The sequence below is a fragment of the Lepidochelys olivacea genome (genome assembly GCF_965140295.1).
Source record: "Lepidochelys olivacea isolate rLepOli2 genome assembly, chromosome: 13".
In the NCBI taxonomy this organism is placed as follows: Eukaryota; Metazoa; Chordata; order Testudines; family Cheloniidae; genus Lepidochelys; species Lepidochelys olivacea.
The window spans coordinates 17464513-17486669 of NC_140423.1; the positions used below are offsets into that span (position 1 = coordinate 17464513).

Consider the following 22157-nt stretch of genomic DNA (forward strand, 5'->3'; position numbering starts at 1 on the left):
ATCGGGTCCTTCTCTTTTCCTGACAGTTAGCCAGGGTGCAAGATAGAGATCCATGCCACAAGCCAGGCTGGGACTTCTAATTGGGTTTTCCTCCCACTATAACTCCCATCCACCATCTGCTTCTCTTTTTCTCTCCTATGACACATACCTCAGTCTCTTAGCAATACCCCTGGATTGCCAACCAAGAGTCAGAGAATTAATCAGAACAACTGCCTCTTTCATTCTAATCTCCCCAATTATTCACAAGCCTCAGAATCCAGGTGTGGGTCTGGATTCCAGCCCTTCTCTCTCCCGCTTATGGGGGTGTTCAAATTCAAGATTCCAGGTTAGCCAATGGTCCAGTGGACTCAGATTCATGCTTCTAGTCTGGATCTAAGTTCAGTTGAGTGATATAATTTGTTGGCGAGATAGGATGAAATCCTGGCCCCACGGAAATCAATAGCAAAACTCTCATTGATTTCAATGGGGCCAGGATTTCACCCATGATGTTTAGATCAGACGGTTTCCAGAGTGCACTTGATCTAAGATAGAATTAAACTTTTTAAAAGTTATTTCAGGTGCATTATTATTATGAAAGGAAAAATAAATAAACCCTGGTGAGGTGTCTCCTGCTGAGTGGATCAAGCATCCTAAACCTCCTCATTGCTAGAGAATCATTCTGCTACAACAATTTGCCACCACCGCCTTGTGCAGGATCTGTCCCCATGCCCAGAATTTGAGGTTCACCCATCAGTAATTATTGCATATGCTTCTGTTTCTTGATCAAAGTGAGACTCTTCCATAGCTGCCAGTAACATAGTTCTTTTTTGCCTCCTTCAAACCCTAAGTCACATCAGGCTTAAACTGCTGCAAACCACACTATATCATCATTTTTAAATCAATGAATAAGTGAAACCTGCTCATTGGGAATCATGAAGATAACGTTGCCTGTAGCTACTGCTGGTGTGTTCAGAAATTAGTCAGTGACAGCAAAAATCCTCCTTGATATCTCGGGAGATGAAATAAAAATTGGCAGTTTTACTGCTGCTGTTAACGCTTTCCCTCCCATCACATCCTGCTTTTTTGATCTATAAAGTCTGGAGATATGGCTAAAGTAAAACCAGGGACATGTCAGAGGTTTAGGGATATATTTTTATTGTGATGCCCTAAGATGGCAACTTTCGTTAGCCACCAAGATAACTATTTACCCCCAAATACTTACCTTCCTGAGCACTGTGGGGAACGTGAAGCTAATTATGCTCTGTGTACACGACGCTAAAAGGGTTTTTCTGAAAGCCCCTCAGAATGGTATCCCTGCAGAACACCAAAGGACTGAGCCTTTGTAAAATGGATCCTGAAACCACCCCAAATCAGGTGGGTTCCAGTTCTAGTCCAATCAAAAAGAAAAAGAAAAAAAAGATCTCCAGCCCAGGGTCCAGTTTGTGGACTTTTGCTAACACCATTCACCAAGCCCTGGCCCCGTCTCTCCCTCGCCATGTAAACAGAGCCCTACAGTTTGCTCATCATGCCTGCATCCCACGACACCACCAGGTGAAACCGCCACGCTGGGTGCTCCAGAGGGTTAGACCTTCCCCCACCTATTTCCACTGCAAAGCTGCCTTCTTTGTGCTCAACAGACTCCCTAATGCACAGCTCGATCCTGGCACCTGTTGGCCAACCAAAGGAACGCCTCTTCTTACAGCACACAGAGAGGATCCAACACTTAAGCAAAGAAAGAAAAGGACACGATTGATTTTATTGTCCTAGAGAACATGTGGCTGAATAGCTCGTGCCCAGCAAAAATGCCATCTGCAGGCTGCGTCATTCAATGCTGTGTTTTCCCATCTCATTCCATCTCAAGGGGAGGTAGCAGGATGGATGCACAGACTTGCCTAAGATAATAACATCCCCTTTTCTTTCTCCAGAGTGCTGATTGCCATACTGAAGTGGGCCCTGGTTTTTACTGTGTATTGCTGAGTTCCTTTCTGTTTTCCCTGGCACACCCATTCAATCCCTAAATGCTATTTCTTGCTTCCATTGCCTAATTTCCCCCATTAAGCTCTCCACATGTGTCAGATGGCATCAGATGGGGAACTAAATTTTTTCCCCCTTAGCAAGTTGACACCAAAATTAGATCAGGTTAAATTTCTAGGATTGGACCATCTGTGCTAACCACCAAAATAACCTTCAAATGCAAAGCATTATGCTTTGAATATAAAAAACTGCTGCTGTCTCTTTTAATTACATTTGCTTTCCTCCATAAGACAATTATAAGGATTTCAATAGCTCCCAGACATCAGTCTTTATTGTATTATAACACTGAAAAAAAAAACCCTCATCAGCCATGTTCTTAGTGAAATCCACAAGTGTGTCATGTATATTTGTTCTCAGTTTGGCAGAGATCCTAGCATCACTGGAATCCCTTCAATCTTCCTCATGTATCCATTTTATTATTCCAGCTGTTACAGAGATAAGGCCACCGTCTGATCTCAGTCACCTACTTGCAACCTCAGTAGAGCTACATATGTGTAAGGAAGAGCAGTACTGAGCCCCTGTGCATTTAGAACAGACCCACTTAACATCCACTAGTGCATTAGTGGGATTTCAAAATGGGCTTTTTATACTAAATGTTTGAAATGTAAAATATCCTTGGAACATAGGAGCTGCCAGACCAGATCAGAGCACGTCCACCTCTTTGGATATCTTTCCTCTGGCAGAGGACAGTATCTGATACTTCAGAGGCAGGCAAATTAGCTCTAATGTCCTTGGTGAAGTGAGAAGTACTGTGTCTGAGGCTGCACTTGTAGATTCCTTCCCATTCCCAGCTAGAAATTGTTTTACATTCTGAAACTTGATCCGTTTAATCTAGTGAGTGTAAAATGCTTTTGTAACATTTCATGGGGTTTGCAAATAAATATTTAACATAACCAGGCAGCCAAACACAAAGCTCCGGTCAAAGACTGTGGACTAAGTTTTATTGCCACAACATAAGAATTGTATATACTTGGGGCCAGGTTTTCACATGCTTCAGGCACCCCTTTTCTTATGCATTTTTGTAAGTAGAAAGAAAAGGAGTACTTGTGGCACCTTAGAGACTAACCAATTTATTTGAGCATGAGCTTTCGTGAGCTACAGCTCACTTCATCGGATGCATACCGTGGAAACTGCAGAAGACATTATATACACACAGAGACCATGAAACAATACTTCCTCCCACCCCACTGTCCTGCTGGTAATAGCTTATCTAAAGTGATCATCAAGTTGGGCCATTTCCAGCACAAATCCCAGGTGGAGTTATCCCCCCCCCCCCCCCGCGGGCCAGTGTGCCTGCCTTGAGCAGCCCTGTGCTTGTTAAACACTGCATTTCAAATTGTGGATTTTAATCCTCAATAAAGTCTGTTAGAAATGGGTCAGAGCTGCATGCCCAGCCAGGCATCCTTGACAATAAGTCTGATAGCGCGAGAGAAAACATGGAGTGCAAGGGAGTGTGTGTGGGGGAGGAAGGGGGGTGTCTGTATAAAGGGGAGCTCTGAGAAAATGGAGTGAGGGTGTGTGAAGGAGGTGAGCGATAAAGGAGGGCGGGGGGGAGGGGAAGGAGGATAACTCCATGGCAGAAGGAAGGCAAGCTGGCGGGTAGAATTACCTGGAGTCCAAACCCACAATAACAAGCTCATTCTGGAAACCTAGAAAGCATCTCAACAGCTCTCTCCAGCTCACTACTCCATGACAGTAACTGAGCAGAGGAGGACCTGGCTGCTGAAAGAATGTGCTGAGTGTCAGGAAAGTGAATAAGGAGTAGACTCATTTCCTGTCAACAGCTGCCTGGCTCAAATGCCCCTTTCCTGCAGCCCTTCCTCTCGGACCACCCTGCACATAGCACACGCATGCTTAGCAGCCCTCTGCTCTTCTTGTCCCAGCGCACACACACCGCACACCACACTCTCGCTCAGAGAGCTGGGTGAAGCAGGCTGCTGGCCTGGACTTCCTGGGAACGCTCTCTCCTCTGGAGAGAAGATGGAGAAGGCCTGGAGCAGGGACCAGACGGCAGGCTGCCATGCCAAGTGCTCAATTATAAAGAAGTTTGAAAGGGTGGGGCATAGAAATGGAAGGATCCCGGGAGCTTGTTGAGGGGTACAGGAAGGAGGGAGAGGTCTACTGGGGCCTCACAAGGGTTAGAGGGAGCCAGGCTGGAGTCTTTTTAATAATCAATACACGAAATGTATGCTTTGCATTTTTATAGCTATTTTCCATCCAAAAATATTTAAGCACTTGATTTTAGACATGGGGGGCGGGGGTTGTTCAGGGATTGGTTCACAGAAGGGCTGGGAGCCTGCTGAGGTTACATGGAGAAGGTAGGGAGGTGTCTGCTTGTGCCAGTGTAGGTTGCTTCAAAGCAAAGATTAAGATTCAGCCTCGTTCTTATTTGACCAGAACCCTGTTTTCATCTCCTTAGTTTTCACGGCAGCCTCACATCTGATCACAACCGCGGACACTTGCTTGCCAGCTCAAGTGTGTGACTAGCAGATGGGACGAAGACCTGGCATTCACACTCCTCTCTGGCTGCCAACAAGACAGCGTCAGCTTGCAGCACGGAGGGCAGTGGAGAAATGCCTCTCAGCATATCTAAGTGTTGGCAATTTACAATCCGCGTGAGGTCAGGGGGTTAACAAGATGTTCCACTAAATGGCAAATGGCGTTGTAATAGCGTCCTGTGTTTGCTTTATTATTTCAATCAATATTAGCTCCTATCTAAAGCTTTGTTTTATTGCATTGCAGCTATCCCCGACTGGATTAGAAGGATGGCCTTGTGGATGAGGCACCAGCCTGGGACTCAGGAGAGCTGGGTTCAATTGCTGGCCAAGCTGTTCGCTTCCTGTGTGATCTTGAGCACATCCCTTAATCCGCCTGTGCCTCATGAACCTGCCTGGTAAATGGGGATAATGGTACTTCTTCCCTCCCACCGGTGCACATGGATGTGGGTGTTGCATGCCCCTCCATCCAGCAACATATAACTCACATCACCAGGGAGGACACAGCACAGTGAAGGGCAGTGCCATGTGTTTGGAAGGGACAGTTTGGTTCAGAGGCAGTTGAAGACTGGCCCCATTAAGGGTGCGGGCTGTGGTATCAGTAAGGCAAGTAGAAGGTATGCACTGTTATGTGGCTTAACAGTACCTTTCCTTGCTTCACTGTTGGTGTCAGGTATGTTGTGTGTGTAGCAGCCCTAACTGCTTCACAACAACAACAAAGTGTCAAGTATCAGAGGGGTCGCCGTGTTAGTCTGGATCTGTAAAAACGGCAAAGAGTCCTGTGGCACCTTATAGACTAACAGACGGATTGGAGCATAAGCTTTTGTGGGTGAATACCCACTTCATCGGATCCCTCTTTGCCACAACAACGAAGTGTGTGTATTATGGAGATTAGGGACAAACATCCTTCCAGCGCTGAGACGACAGCTCAACGCCATCCCAGATCGGGGTGATTAAAACTGTTAACATCTAAGCGTTCAGGAGGTTAAATGACATGAGTTTGGTGGGATCGCTCTAGTGCCCAATGAACAGGGGCATACTAAGAGGGCAGACTGCTTAGATGTGCATATCACAAAACCTGGTACTATCTGGCACCCTCAATTGCAGCCTCAGAAAAGAATCCAATGATTGAATGGTCAGTGGAAGCTGAATTCTCCTGTCACCCTGCAGGTCATGCTTGGGATATTTCAGCAGGAGAGGAGCTATTGTCTGCATAAATAGAAGTAAATGCTGTTCCTATTATCTGGATAAATAGACGACTGAGGTTTAGGGCTGTCAATACAGTAACTTTCCCCAACCCTGATTCAATTAAACATAGAGAAATAGCAAAGATCTATTAGGTCATTTAGTCTATCTCCTCATTCCATGCAGAATTGTTCCCCGTAGGATATTCTCAAGTGGCTCAGTTGACCTCTCAGAGCACAAGCAAGTGTGGGCTGTATGGTTCATAGCTCTGGAAGGCATGAAGACAACGTCTGCTTGGGAAGAATCAGCCATCTCGGTTAACTTAAATAATAAAAAAAGTAATGGAGTTCCTCTAACCTATTCCTAATTCCTTCCACAGAGCCATAGATCTTCTAAATAAAATATCCATTGCAGAAAGCACTTGGAACAAATGGTCAGCACCACCTGACAGCGCAATACGCAATCTTTGTTCTGATAAGCCTCCAGCAAAACCGCAGCAGCAAAGAAATTTATGTACTGAAACACAACCAAAAAGCAGTAGGAGTTGCTCTGAAGTCAAGTTTGCTCAGGCCAGTGCTGCTCTGAGCCAAGTTTTTTTTTTTAAATGTATTTAAGCTCTAATGTGTCAGCCAGTAAATATGAATAAAATGAAGCCATTTTCTATGCCAGAACTAGGCACACATGGTAATTCTGTGCACAGTCTTTGTGCAGAACAGCCATTGACAACAACAGGTTTACAGAATGATCTCAGGTAGAATATACAACACAATATAAAATAGATTTGGTTTGTACGGAGGTTTTTGTGCAACATGTTGACAAAGCCCTTACAGAGTTAAAAGGCACAGCACAGTTACAAAGAGATACAGAAACTGAAAGGGGAAGACATTCAAAAGGGTTTCAGGTCTGATGTGTAACGGAGTGGAGAGCTGCTAAGCTGGAGAGCTACTGGAAGATCCAAGATACTGGATAATCCAAGATGGCTGGAGGGTTAGATCTCTGTGCTGAGTTCATCTCTGTGCTGGCAGAGGCTGATGCTGAGACAACTGGGGTTCCCTCAGCACAGTCCTGCCAAGGGCCAAACCAGCCCCTGGTCTTTGTTGGGCAATCTTTGTCTTGCACTACAAGGCCCCTGTGGACCTTGCAACCGTCATGGAATAGCTGGGGGCCAGACTGCCATAGTGTAGGGAGCCAGGGTGGCTCCCCTCCGAACCAGAGGGTAAAGAGCCACCCTTTCAGCCTGATTGGGCGGGGCCAGGCAAAGCTTCCGCCAATCCCCGGAAGGGGAAGGGTGGGACAGGAAGTACAAAGGGCAGGGTCCTCTGCCCAGTGAGGAGAGCACCAGGGAGGGAGACAGATACAGGTGGCTGACTGCTCCCTTGCGATGCTGCTGCTGACCAAGGAGGAGCCTGACTGGGAGGAAAGCCTGTGGCAACCAGGGCTGCCAGCCACTGAATACCCAGAGGATCTGGAGGGGCCTGACTGCAGCCCGGGCCAGCATGAGTCTGATACCGAGGGGGAGCGGGAGTGGCCCGCAGCGGAATACCCTGAGGAGATGGAGGGACCGGAGCTGCCCGCAGCGGAATACCCGGACGAGATGGAGGGACCGGAGCTGCCCGCAGCGGAATACCCGGACGAGATGGAGGGACCGGAGCTGCCCGCAGCGGAATACCCGGACGAGATGGAGGGACCGGAGCTGCCCGCAGCGGAATACCCGGACGAGATGGAGGGACCGGAGCTGCCCGCAGCAGAATACCCGGACGAGATGGAGGGACCGGAGCTGCCCGCCTGAGATACCGGGTAGGAAGTAGCCCAGGGGCCGAACTACACCGTGGGGTGGGTGTGTTTGGTCAGTGCGCACGGACGGCCCCGCTGACCCAGCAGTGGGACTTTCGCCTCCCACCACTGTCAGGGCCCTGGGCTGGAACGCAGTGGAGTTGGGTGGGCCTGCGTTCCCCTACCCCGGCGCTCCCCTGCCTGAGGGGCGCACTACTGACTCGTGCCGGCACACCTTCCCCGCTAATTCCTCAACGCCTGGAAGGTGTGGCTGAGGCCTGCCATGGAGACCACAGCTCTCCATCGCCCCTAGGGGCTCGGAGGACCGACCGACACCTGTCACACAGTCACACCTCTTCTCGCTCCCAGAAAGATCCCTGCCCACTCCCATTATGCCTGAGAATGCCCCATGTCAGGGGCTCTGGTGGAGGATACCAAGAGCTGTCTGTGTGTCTGGTAGGAGGCCTCCTGCCTGAGGGTATTGCCCAAGGGAGGGCATGCAGATGCTTGCATAAAGGGGTCACAGGGCATTCGTGGGGCAGGCTGCCTGTGAGCACATGCCACCTCCTCAGCTATAACAAAGAATTAACATAACAGACACTCTCTAGCTGGAAGAGAGAGAGAGAGAGGGCTGCAGACAGAAGCTACCAGTTGACAAATGGCCACTTAAAGCTGCGGCTGCTCGCCCAGCATTTTTTGACCTGTTCTAGTCCCAGGTTCAAACCCTGCTGAGGACCCAAGTGGGATCAGTTACAAAGGCACTTTCTTAACATTACTATAATTCAGTAATAAAACTTACTGAAAGCTTGCAACTTATCGATGTTCATAATCATGGCATGATATGTGTATGAATAATATTTAAGACCTAAAGTAACTATATTGAAGCTTATGCCTTCATAGCAGTAAAGTTGGGAGTAAACTACTCAGTGATGGCCTATTCATGCAGGAGTTGACATCCCTCCCTGCTCAGCTGGTGATGTAATGCCAGGTTCTATTGACTACCATTGCCCCATCACAGAGCAGTCATAGAAAACCATCAGAGACAACTGCAAACGATTGAAACCACTTGGAGGGTTAAAAAGGAACATTATAACAGACAGTGGGAAGTTCCTGTCTATGAACATACTGTTTTATTATAACCCAGAGTGGGGAGAGGCACTCTGTATCCATTCACTGAGGATATATCTTGTTGAGCAGAGTGTTTTATGAAAGACTGGCTCCAGTGAAGCCAACCAGCTAGCTCTGCAAAAGACTGAAGGGGGGCAGGAGGGGTGTACTTTATTAGATAGGAAAGGTAACTATTAATAAGCATAAGCACTAGTTTGCATTTTAGGATTTTGTATTGTATCCATCAGTCTCTGTCTTGTTTCTAATGGAATCTCTATTCTTTCTTAAACAAACCTTTTTTTGTTTTATTATAAGTGCTATTCATTATACAGAGTGGTGATTTAAGGTTAAATTGGAGTACCCTGTTCCTTTTTGGGGCAGAGGAGCTGGATTTCTGTGGGTAGCCAATGTCAGGGGCTGGATATGACAGAGGAACATTTCCATGGGACTCAGGGACTGGGGTGCACCTACTGTTAACCTGCAAGGCTAAGTCAGGGCTGGCATCGCCCATAGGAGAGTGCTTGAGTAGCTAACAGGCTGATGGTGGTAGCTCCTTAACACCTGGAGGCAGGGGGCTGATTTAGTATCCTGGGTACCCCAAGAACTGTCACAGTGGTTGCCACCTGGAGATTTTAGTGAAGAAGACTGGAGTTGTAGATAGTGGGAAAGCCTGGCAAAGGATGCTGAGTGAAGAGAGGAAGAGTATATCACTTCTGAGGAAAGGGCAAGCAGGATAAGTTGATTTATCACTATAAGAACCAAAATGCACCACATGGGAATCCAACTCTTCTTTGACGTTCTGGTTGTCCAAGATGTAAGCAAGAGAGATGGCAGATAGCCTGTAAGTGCTACCACAATAATACTAATACTGCCTGTCTGTCTATCATAATGACTATCCCATTGGAGCTGGTCAATAAACAGGGCAGGAAATTGTGGGAAAAAAATCCCTTTTTTCTTATTTAAAATATCTATGACATTTTTTCATCAAAAATTTAAATTTATAAAATTTTGAGCAGCTCTGCTGGAAACAAGAGTGAGACAAAACGTTATCCCTGTTGTAATTCACTGATTTCAATTGAGTTATAAGAGCAACGGATTAGTCCCAGTGCATGCACATGGAAAGAGGGAAGGATGAAGATAGTCAACATGATCCACTGATCCAACTCTGTCAAACCTATGAAGAACCACCCAGCAAGAAGGCTACATTCTAAGTGCATGACCAGACGGATAAAGCAGTTGAGTTAATTAGAAAAAACAAACTGTGATTCCATCAAAGCCAGGGAGAAAACAATGGTTTTGGCTGGGAGGGGGTGCAAGGAGGAGGGTGTGAATCGGCCTCTGTGGGGTTATTTTTTTTAAAAACATCTGCAATTTTGGAATAAATTCCAAGGCAATTTGCAATCCTAAACTGGTATCCTCTCAACCCTATTTACCAAGGCAATGAGAAATTACACTTCCTATGGTACCCTGGGCACATTATTATACTGTGTAATTTCCTTCTGAGAAAACCCAATTAACTGTGCATGTCTGGGCCCATCCTGCCAACCGTCTCATTCTATCATTTCAGAACAGCAGCAGAAACCGCCAATGAGTTATCAGTTAGAACTGTTCCAGAATAATTAATAGATGTGAAGATCAAGGCAAGGAGCATATCAGACGAGTCTTTATTACCATAGTTTCCTTGTAAATGGCTATCTACATGCCTGGGATCTTGTCTAAAATTAATTCTCATATTAACCTTGACCATCTCAACCTGGTTCTATTACAAAGGTCATGCAGAAGAATGGATGTAAAGGCCAAGTGAATAGAGGACTAGTCCTGATCTCCAAATCTCCAACTATTTGTTTTTAAATGAATTTATCTGTGACTTGAGAGATGACATGCTAGATAGTAGTTCGGGATATTAAACATATTAGATTTTGGAAAGCCTTCTACCTCACCTTTAACAAATATTTGACTATGTGATACTGACTGTGTGTGTTGGTGCTTCTCTCTCACTCTTGACTCCACCTTTTCTTTGACAGCGTCCACTATGCACCGATCAGCTTCACACTTCCCATGCACTGAGTCAAATCCTAAAACAATTCTAGTCAAGAGGGTCTGGGATTTTTAAAGGAGCCTAAGGGAGTTAGGTACCCAACCCCCATTGAATTTCAATGGGATTTGAGCACTTAATTCCTTTAATCTCCATTGAAAGTCCAGCGTCAGGGTCTCTCCATTGCTTCAGTGAATCAGATCCAGTGCACTTATCCTCTCCTCCAAATCCCTCCTCAAAATAAACTTCTCCCATAAATTCTTCTGTCGGAGGCCTGTAGGCTCTATCCCAATATAAATAAAATATTAATAATTTTAATTCACTTCATCACCAAAGTCTCCCCACTGACTGGTGCTGGAACAGTTGTCTGTATATTGTTGTTTCCTCAAGTTACATTGTTAGTTTTTTGGGGTAGGGACGTTTTGTGAAGTGCTGTGTGCACTTACACAGTGCAAATAAATCATAGTACTTTAGTATGGAGAATCAGGGCCTAGACCTGCAAACGCTTATATGCTAACTTTATTTAGGTGACTAGGTCCCCACAGAGTAGATCAGAAAGCCCCACAGCGATTAGAAAAGATACGAGTCAGACAAATTTTCATAGACCATTTTCTCCTCCCCTAGTAATCCCTTACCAAGTTTGTTACTGCCCCATCCAAGGGTCATCAGGTCTATTGTTGCTGACTCATCATTTATCAGGGGAAAAAAATCCTAGTCGTTAGTGGGAATGAGCAACAGGGGATGGATCCAGTGATGCACTGCCAAAATCTTAACAACTGGTTCCCTCCTCACCCAACGAGGTGGTCGTTGCCCACCCCCATCCTCTGGGACTCCTGCCCCATCCAACCCCCCACGTTCCTTGATCCCGCCCCCGGACCTCTGCCCCATCCACCTCCCTCTCCTGTCCCCTGACTGCCCCTAGAACCGGGCAGGAGGATCTCGTGGGCAACCGTAGTGGGTGCCCACCCCACCCCTAAGAGCCAAAGGGACCTGCTGGGGGGCGAGGTGGGGAGTCCCAGCGGTACTTACCTGGGGCAGCTCGCAGGAAGCATCCAGCAGGTCCCTCTGGATCCTAGGGGTTGGGAAGCGTAGCTGAGGGGGAGCGTCCGCTTCCCCCACTGATCACATCAAAAGTGGCGCCGTAGGCACTGACTCCATGGGTGCTCTGGGTCTGGAGCACCCAGCTCCCAGCCCCACGCCCGGACCCAGCTCACCTCCACTCTGCTTCCGCTCCTGAATGCACCCCACCCCCCTGCTTCCCATGAATCAGCTGTTCGGCAGGAAGCCTGGGAGGGCTGAGAAGCAGGCGGTGGCTTCCCACTCAGGCTGAGGGTGGCGGAGGTGAGCTGGGGCGGGGAGCGGTTCCCCTGCACGCCCCCTTCCCAGGTTACCTGCTGCGGCGCAGGTGGCCCTTCTTGTGGCCCCCCCCCAGCTCACCTCTGCTTCCCTGGGCCTGAGTGCAAAGCCGCCCCCTGCTTCTCAGCCTGCCCCAGCTGATTCGCGGGAAGCCTGTGGGGGGCGGAGAAGCAGAGCGGGGCGGCGCGTTCAGGGGAGGAGGCGGAGCAGAGGTGAGCTGGGGCTGGGGGTGGGGCAGGGAGCTGCCAGTGGGTGCTCTGCACCCACCAAATTTTCCCCTTGGGTGCTCCACGGCTGGAGCACCCATGAAGTTGGCACCTAAGGCACCACTTTGGGCCGGTTAAATTTAGAAGCCCTTTTAGAACCGGTTGTCCCTCGCGAAACAACCGGTTCTAAAAGGGCTTCTAAATTTAACAACTGGTTCTAGTGAACTGGTGCGAACCAGCTCCAGCTCACCACTGGATGGATCACTTGATGATGACCTGTTCTGTTCATCCCCTCTGGGGCACCTGGCATTGGCCACTGTTGGAAAACAGGATACTGGGCTAGATGGATCTTTGGTCTGACCCATTACGGCCGTTCTTGTCTTCTTATATTCTTAATAGATATTTGGGATAAGATTTTAAAGTGTGCCCAAGTGATTTAGGTGTCAATCTCATTTTCAACAGTGACTTCAGCACTTAGGGCCCGATATTTAAAGGTATTTAGGCACATAAATATGCAAATAGGTCTCTAGTTGGATTTTTGAAAGTGCCTAGGCGTCCATTGAAATCAATGAAGTTATGAGCCTAGGTGTTTTTGAAAATTCCACTAGGTACCTTTAGGCTCCTAAATACCTTTAAAAATCTGGCCCTTTGATACCTAAGTCTCATTGAAAAAAATATCTGTGTGACTGAGGGTAAGTCTACACTGCAGTAACACCTGCAGCTGGCCCATGTCAACTGACTCAGGCTTGCAGGGCTCGGGCTGTAGGGCTATAAAATTGCAGACTAGATGTTTGGGCTCAGGCTGTCACAGTCACAGGGTCCCAGAGCTTGGGCTTCAGTCCAAGCCTGGGCATCTATGCTGCAATTTTATAGCCCTGAAGCCTGAGCCCCATGAACCCAAGCCAGGTGACATGGGTCAGCCACGGGTATTATTGCAGTGTAGACATATCCTAAGGCTCCTAAATCCCAAAGCTGGGATTTTCAAAGGCACCCAAGGAAGTTAGATGCTCAGCTTTGATTGAATTCCAATGAGAATTGGCACCTAATTCCTTTGGCATCTTTGAAAATACCAGTCTGAGTCACTTTCAAAAATTGGACTTAAGCGCCTAACTCATTTAAGTGCTTTTTAAATGAATCTACAGTGGACTCTTCTGGCAGAAAATGGAAAATTACTTTAAAGCACAGTTCTGCTGTGAAAGGTACTTCTGTAAGAAGTGTCTCAACTACTCCAGCTGAGACTCTTCCAGTTTACCACTGCCTCCACCACAAGGTCACCCTGGGAACCTGCAAGACACTACAGTCATGGGCCTGCTATAAAACGTTGAATAGATTAACTGAGTAGATAGACAAGTAAACAGAAGTCAGACTTGCTGCTGAACAATATCCAGATCTTTCATGTGAACCCTAACCTTGTTTTGCCCTCCAGAGCAGCTGAAGTTGTTAGGTTTGTGTGAGGTGGGTTTTTTTCTTTATGCATGTGTGTTAAAGTGTAACCAAATTATCTACAACTCTAGGGCCCAAATCTGCCATTTTTCTTGTGTGTACTGAGATTACTTTCCAGATTGAAGAAAACTATCAGGAACTTTATTTTTCATATTCATGATCTATCGGGGTGCTCCATATTTATACTCTACCAATATGCTTCTTATCAATAGTGTACAGGTTTGAATACACAGCTCACAAATAGTCTACAGAGTGTACAGAGCACAGTACAATTATAACTCTGGAAAATGCATTTACTTAATTCTAGGGCTTCCACATTTCACAATAAATGACTTGAATACATTCATTACGCCATTTGCAATGAAATGGGCAACCATTAATATAAAGCAAATGGCTGTGTAGTGCTGGGTGCTGAATGATAACTGTTTAAGAACCATTCCTAATAAAATAAATGTAGGTACAACTGTTACATCCCTATGTAGTAAGGCATTTAGGGGGAGACGTGCAATCTTGAATGTAAGTGCATTTGGACTTATTGATTTAAAACACAGTTATGTCGATAAACAAATGTGTCATCAGTTTCCTTCCTCTATTCCTCCTCATCAACAAGATCAGTCCCACAGGGATGGAGCCTCCTAGCAGACCCATCACTAGCTAGGTGTTTAAGATCATCTGGCTGGCTATTCAGTGTATGTCCACCATTCCTGCTCCCTTGTTGTAACAGCTCGTCCCTGATTCTTCCCATGTCCAGGTAGAGCATGCTTTCCAGGCTGTGATTACCTGCTTGTGCTGCTGAATATTCCTATTTCAATTTACCATCCCACTGAGTTCAGTGAATGGAAGGACAGTTTCTGAGTGGGGGGAAGGGGAGACCAGGAGAGAGCTGTGTTATTTCTGCATTCGCTGCAGAGAAAGTTTCCCTAAGGGCCATCGGCATGGAAGTGTTTTGTGTTTAAAGAGGGCTTGCTCACCAGCTTCTGCCTCTCACCAGTTCTTATCAATAATCTTACTGTTCCTACCATCAGCCCCTTCCCCTACACTAAGCAAGTGCCACATCTAGGTCTTTGCTGTCCTAACCCAACATTTAATATTTGATCAAATCATTTGCTTCAAATCCCATCCTAGCCTTTGCTCCCAAAAGACGGCCACTGGACGAGGCTGCGATTCCACCTAAGACACATAGGGTGCGCGGTTGTCTTTATACTTGTAGTAATATTTGTCTCCATCCTCCTCGCAATTATTGTACTCATTCCATTATTCTTCACACCCACCAACATATCCATTTAGGTCACGTATTTGTTTTCAAGTTGTCATCTTTGTTTCCAGGAAACCTGTATTAACCACCATTAATATTGCAATTCCGAGTGTCGAAAAGCAGCCTAATGGAACTGAATGAATTCTCAAACCCAAAGCTCCCATCTGCCATCCGTCTGTTTGTTGTATGACACAAAATCAAGCCACGCAGCTGGTGTGCTAAGGGAATATTTACACTTGCCCTGTGATCAGAGGAACTTCCCTACTTCCAAGGTTTGAGGTATAGTTTTCTGTGACACATTATGCCAGTAGAACTATAATCCACATAATAAAACAGTTTCAGCCTAGAGCATCGTTTGTGTTTGTCTGGCCTTTGACTGTACTAGAAGGAGACTCCCACCCTGTAACAGTGGAGAATTCCTGTTAGCCACAGCTGTCCTACACATCCGCCTCACAAGCCTCAGCATGGGGGTGTGCCGTAGGCAAGAGCGAGCATGTGGGAAGTAGAAAGGGATGAACTTAGTCTCATAGACTATCAGAGTTGGAAGGGACCTCAGGAGATCATCTAGTCCAACTCCCTGCTCAAAGCAGGCACAATCCCCAATTTTTTTTTGACCCAGATCCCTAAATGGCCCCCTCAAGGATTGAACTCACAACCCTGGGTTTAGCAGGCCAATGCTCAAACCACTGAGCTATCCCTCCTCCTCCCTATGGAAATTCTGGATGAGCTGCCATCCATGAGCAGGAGGGGACGGGCTGCTGGGCCATTTCAGGCTTTAGAGCAGCCCAGAATCAGGAGGGTACAAAGCTGGTACTTTTGCCTTCCCTTCACAGAGGCTGCGAGTTTTTCACCAGTATATTTTAAGGCCAGGAAATGCCAGTGTGAACGTCGAGTCTGATCTCCTGCATAACGCAGGCCATAAAACTTAACCCAGCGATTACCACATCCCATCGAATAACGGGATTGAACTAGCATGATGGCTCTCAATCTTTTCTACAGTGATCCCATGTTACAATAAAGAAGTTTTAGGATCCTCCCTGCTCCCCCACCATCCCAACTAGCCATAAGAAAAGGGTGGGTGGTCCCACACCAATTTGATAACCCAGGAATTAGAGCATGTCATTTAGAAAGACAGGTAACAGTTCCTCTCTACATGGCTCTGGGGTGACCACACCTGGATAAGTGCCTGCAAAGATCTGAACAAGCTGGAGGGAGTTCAGAGAAGAGCCAGGCCACTGGAGGATTGCTTTGTGAGGAGAGATTAAAGGAGAGAATCATGTATGGTTTGATTAAGGGCTGAAGTTTGCAAACACCAGTGTTGGAGAGGAATAATTTCATGTGGTAGAGGAGGCTATAAACTAGGAGGACAAGGAAGACATTCAGACGGGGAAAATATAGGCTGAATTACAGGAGAAATTTCCTGACAATGAAATACAGCAGGCAGCGGAAGAGACTTCCCAGGAAGCCCTCTCACTTGAAACATTTAATACCAAACTGGACAAAGCACAATAAAATGAGCTTCAGGGAACACGGCTTCATTGGGCAGGATGATCTAATAGGTCTTTTCCCTCTCTAGAGCCTATGATAAATGGAAAAAGCCCTGGATAATCGAAGTGGAAGCAGCAGCAAATTGGTCATTTAGCATCTTGTCAGATAAAAAGCTGCATAGCTCCTTCAGAGCACAAGAGATGTATGTCAGACACAGAGTGCATGGGACATGGCAGCGTGGGAGGGTCTAGCTCAGTATTTCCAGATTATTGAATTTCTTTTTATATCTTTTGTCTTTATTAAAAACAAACAAGGAAATTTAATTTGTTTAAAAAATGAAGTTAAAAGAATAGTATGGTGTCATCAATACACATTTAAAATTCAGAAAATGACCTAGTTAAGCTCATACACGTCTTAGCCCTGCCACTGTCTGCATGTGAGATAGAGCAGGTGGGGGATGGGAATTAATTTTATTTTCTGATTTTTATCAAAAATTTGCAACCAGCTCTACCAGACAATTTTTAATTAGATGACCTCACACTATTTCTCAAATAGTACAGAAAGACGTTTTGTTTTTAACTGTAGAATCATCTAATACTCTCGTGTAGGCATATTTAAAACAGTAAGTATGAAAAATACACAGTAAACTATGCACAGCACACTACAGATTAAGTGTAATATAAATAATGAAAAATTACTGGCATATACAGACTGTCAGTTTGTTTAGGACAACTGCACCTGGATTTCCCCATCGTGATCCCTTGAGGGCACCCATTCTTGGCTTCAGTCTCCTCAGCTGTCACGTCTCTTGGATAGAGAGTCACCTCTCTCTCCCTCCTGACCAGGTTTTTTTCCAAGCTGCACAGTTCCCTGTCTATACTGGTATATCTCCAACAAGCCAGATGGCCTAAGCAGGCCTGCTTTGCCTTCTCCTCAGAGGCTATGAACAGCTGTAATTGTCCACAGTTAAGTTATCACACAGCCCTTTTCAAGCAAGCACATTTATTCTTAAAGTGAAAGCATTACAGAAAAAACATTAAAATAATAAAAGAACCTACACACATGCTGAGAATCTTACCAGAGACTTTTCCTTCACCCAACCCCACCTAGTTACAGCAGGGGATCTGGTCGGAGTCAGTCTTTGAAACCTGAACAGGGGTTTTTCTGTGGCTACAAGTTCAGAACACCCTTTGTTCAGAACAAGAACCCTCCATGATTAGTTCAAGTCCTTCCAACCCTTCCCAGGAAGGAATGAGGCCTCCCTCTGACAGAAGGTCCTGTCCATTTGCTAGAAAGAAAGCAGGCCCTGAGTCAGTTTAAACTCAGGCTATTTATCCAAAAGTCCTTTCTTTGTCTGCTGGTCTCTAGAGAATCCAGTGTGAAGCAGGACATGCAAGCCTCTCCAGGTTGTGGTACCTCTCTGGTGTTACAGAGAGGTGTTACAACATGAGTGAATTTGCCTCATCACCCCTAACCATTCTTAGGTAGTTAACTGCTGCATCTGAGGGAGCCATGCTGTGCATGTGTGTAGAGACTAATGAACTTGGTGGTTACCTGCCTCATTCCCTGAACTGCATCTAAAGAACGTTACGCTGCTGACTGGAAAATAAAATAAATTGCACATGGTTGCTGAGTAAAACCCCTATCCTGCAAACACTGACATACATGCTTAACTTCAGCACCAGTGCTGAGCAGTCGTCTGAATTTGTATAGCTCAAAAGCTCCTTTTTCACCCATAGAAATTGGTCCAATAAAATAAATTACTTCACCCACCTTATCTCTCTAATATTCTGGGACCAACACAGCTACAACACTACAAATAACTTTACTAATGAGAGTTGTTCCATTGATGCCAACAGGATTACTTGTATGAGTAAAGTTAGCATGTGTACAAGTGTCTGTAGGATAAGGGGCCTTAATTATTGAAATACATCCCTTAGAAAGAGAAGAGTGCATATAAAATGTCTAAGCCACTAAAGATCTATTGAGCTGTTATGAGAATGAATATAGACGGAGAATACAAGAATAAATAGGTTTTAGTGAATGCTACATAGTGCTATCTAATTGTCTGCTATGATACCGTCTTTCAAGAAATAATTATGCAATGAATAATGGGATAGTGTAATGAAAAGTGCAACGATGTGTACACAAAGGGGCAGAGCGAAGGCTGGGCATGCTACCATAAGCAGAGGCCACTCTAGTTATAGGCAAACTAGCCAGCTGTCTGGGTGGCACTGCAGAGCGGTCTACAGGTACATGAAGGGGAGAGCACTCTAATGTATAATTCTCTACCTGCCCATGTAGACCCTGGTGTGAACCACTTTGGTGTAGTCTGTTCGGATCAGGCAAACTGCATGGCTGCCTGGCTTGGAGTGGTCCCTGCGCACATGCACTGCAGGAGTACCAGATTTGATGGAAGAGGTGGCGCCACCCATCTCACTGGGTTTGGCAGGTAACAGGGAGTGGCTGGGCACTTGGTACCCACTCCTGACAGATGTGTGCATGGGGGAGGAGGGTGAGAATGAACTGGGATGTTCCTGCCTGTCCACCTCCTGCAGGCACCCACCACCCCCAAACCACAGGCATCCTCCCAGACAGGCCCTTGCCTCATTCTCCCCAGCATGGCCAGTTTAGCTGTCTGGGCTATCCCTCTCCTGTCCTCTGTGGCTAGGGGAGAGAAGGGGCTTAACCCTGCTTCCCCAGTCCCCCCTCCCCTTTCACAGTCTCTGGACCTCAGCAGCTCAGGAGAGCCCCTACTCTGCAGCTCCCCACCCACAGTCCCTAGCTAGCACCTCCCCACACCTCCTGCCCAGGTCTCAGGAGAAGGGTATCCCTCCAGCTCTGCTGGTAGGTGTTGTGACCATACGTGTGTCTCTTCCTGACCTCTAGGAGTGGAATTGTGCAACTTTAATCTGCTACCACAAAAGAATCTGCAGTTCATTATGGGATTTACCAAACAGATCTACGCTAGCACCACCAACAACAAAAAGTTAGAAAACATTAAAGTTTTGTGAATTTTCTTCCATTAGGTTTGGTTTTTCTGCATGCTCATTTTCTGTCTCAAAGAATGGTGTAACACCAGGAAGCCTTTCCTTCGGATTCCTCTGTTACCTGCCAGTCACTGCCCCTTTTAGTCCAGAAAGGCTCATTTTGTCCATTTTTCCCAGCAGTCAGAAGTTTCTGAAGGAGAGAATCATAGCCCACCAGGAATAAACTATGTCATGTACCTGAAACGTTTGTGTTTTAACATGCATTTCAGAGCCCTTTGCTGACGGCCCCTTGTTGTGCAAGGACATTCCTGACACCAGCATCCTGAAGGGAGCCAAGTGCAAAGACTGCAACTTGGTGACAACTTAATTCCTAGGGGTACCCTCCCTGTCTGACTAAAGTCCTGATGCTCCCCCCACCCCCCAGTTCCCTTTGTGAATAGTTTCCAGTACAGCTCCCTGACATTTGATTTAACAATTAAAGGCAGAAAAAAGATTAGCACCATTTTCACCCTCCTCTTCATTCACTGTGTGCGTCTCCACATGTGTGCGCTCACATGCACGCACTTTGTCTGGTTCACTGTCAGACCTGCAGCACACTGTACAGTTGGGACTTTCCAGTTTGCCCAGTGTGATAAATAGTGGCACTTTTCTTGGAAATATTTCAGCTCTTCTGCCTTAGGAAAATGAACAGCTTTTGACTTTGTTCCTAGAATTGGGAGATGAGATTAGTACACAGAGTGCTCAGGAATTTAGTACACAAAAGCCATGCACTTTCACAATTTGGAACCCATCTTTAGCTGGATACATGTGGCAAAGAAACTCAGCAGAATGCAACTCTAGTGCTGCCAGAGGTAGCAAGCACATTGCAAGGAGTTATTTCCCTTTAGTGCTCCCGGCGTTACGTTTCGATGGGGTATCATAGCTCTTCTCTCATGGACATAGTCTTCTGTACTCACTTAGGCAGCTGAGTAGGGGTTAGGTATTTTATTGTTGTCAACTGTGCCTTTAGTGTCATCAGTGAAACGACACATTTACCTGTCCTCTCTGCATTAAATTCCTACCTCAAATCACATTCCAATTAGTTTCAGAGTAGCAGCCATGTTAGTCTGTATTCGCAAAAAGAACAGGAGTACTTGTGGCACCTTAGAGACTAACCAATTTATTTGAGCATAAGCTTTCTTATGCTCAAATAAATTGGTTAGTCTCTAAGGTGCCACAAGTACTCCTGTTCTTATTCCAGTTAGTGCATTTCACCCAGGTTCCTTTCTGTATTGTACAAGCCTGGTGGATTCACATTGGATTTGAGTTGAAACAAACATGAAAAATAGGAGCATCCTTGAAAATCCAAAATACACTGAACTCTTGGAACTAGCTTTGTTCTAGTGGAATGGCAGATTATTTACAGAAGCATGGGAATTGCCCAACCAGATCAGACCCTCCAGTCCAATATCCTGCCCCCAGAAGTGGATAATAGATTGTGCTTCAGAGGAAGGTTTTAAAAAAAAAAATCCAGAATGTGCATGGCTAGTTGTTCAACGCTGTACTTCCAGGGAGGAAAAATAAGAGCCCTACTGAGTCTTATGTTCTGAAACATGAGCTCTGGTTCCTCATATGATTGAGTTTGCAGCTCTAGTAAGACACAATAAATTCTGTCCAGATCATAGAGGTGCCAGTTAAGTAGGTCTAGTTCCCTCAACAGATTTTCACAAGAAAACAGTGTGGCAGAACAACAGCACTTATGGGGAATACAACTGTGCCGAGCACTTGGCACCATGTACTGTTCCTGCATTTTGCAGACAGCATTAGCTCCACCTCAGGGGTCAGGGTCTAAAGTGCAGAGTCAAGGAATAAATGAAAAATGGGCTGAGGATTGGTTTAAAAGCAGAGAAAGCTAGAGCCCATTAGCGCAGACATTCTCCCACACCCTAATTCAATCACACATAGTCATTGGTATGAAAAGACACAAAAAAACTCAAGTAAACACGCACGAAGCATAGAAAGTAACAGCAAAACCAAATTCACTGAAAGATAGTATCACTGACCTGAGAGGCAAGACCTCATTGTGGAAACAGCCTTTCTACCCTGATGACTCAGAAGTGGGCACTTAGTGGAATTAAAGAGGTGGTAAATTTACAACCTGTAATGGAAAACACCATACTTCTTTATCCAATGCATGAGTGACCTCTGGAACTCACTGCTGCATGAAGTCATCAGATCAAATACCACAGCTAGATTTAAGAAAAAAAACTGGATAATGTTATGATCATTCACTACATGCATGTGGATTGATGGTACCACATTTTCAACTTCCTGCCTTCCCTCTATTCTTATAGCATGGAGAACACTTTTAACAAGCAGCTAAGCAAATCCTGCCCTTGGTATGCATGTGCTGGTCCCACTGAGAGTTATGTGGTTATGTCACAGGACAAAAGTTATCCTTGACAGCACAGACTAACTACTTCGAATCCCTGAATATCCTGGTCTCCCCTAGATTTAAAAAGCCAGTGACTAATAGAAAACACTGAACTCAGTTTAGAAATCAGTCTATTTCTCTCAGTCTGGAAATGGGGAGTGAAAGAGTTAGTTTCTCCTTTGTCAGGTTTTTTTTGTGGGGGGGGGGTGGAGGTTGTTAATTGTAAGAGATGTATATTTACAGAACAAAATAATCTTTGTTGGTTAGGAATCTCCTCTACTCCCGACACTTATCCTCATAAATTATAATCCTCTGTTTGCAACATGACAGTCATCTCCACAGCAACTAATTGTACAACATGAGTCTAAGGCCTTAACAGTAACAGTTAGAACTTTGTG

At 45.8% G+C, this 22157-nt stretch overlaps 1 long non-coding RNA gene across 1 annotated transcript in view; it reads right to left on the bottom strand.

Moving 5' to 3' along the window:
• The window catches only part of LOC311529684, a 62290-nt gene extending 40805 nt beyond the window's left edge, over positions 1-21485 (bottom strand). The window contains exon 1 of the long non-coding RNA XR_014713858.1: positions 21389-21485. This is a non-coding gene — a long non-coding RNA (uncharacterized lncRNA). The remainder of the gene's footprint in view (positions 1-21388) is intronic.
• Between the last annotated feature and the right edge of the window lie 672 nt (positions 21486-22157).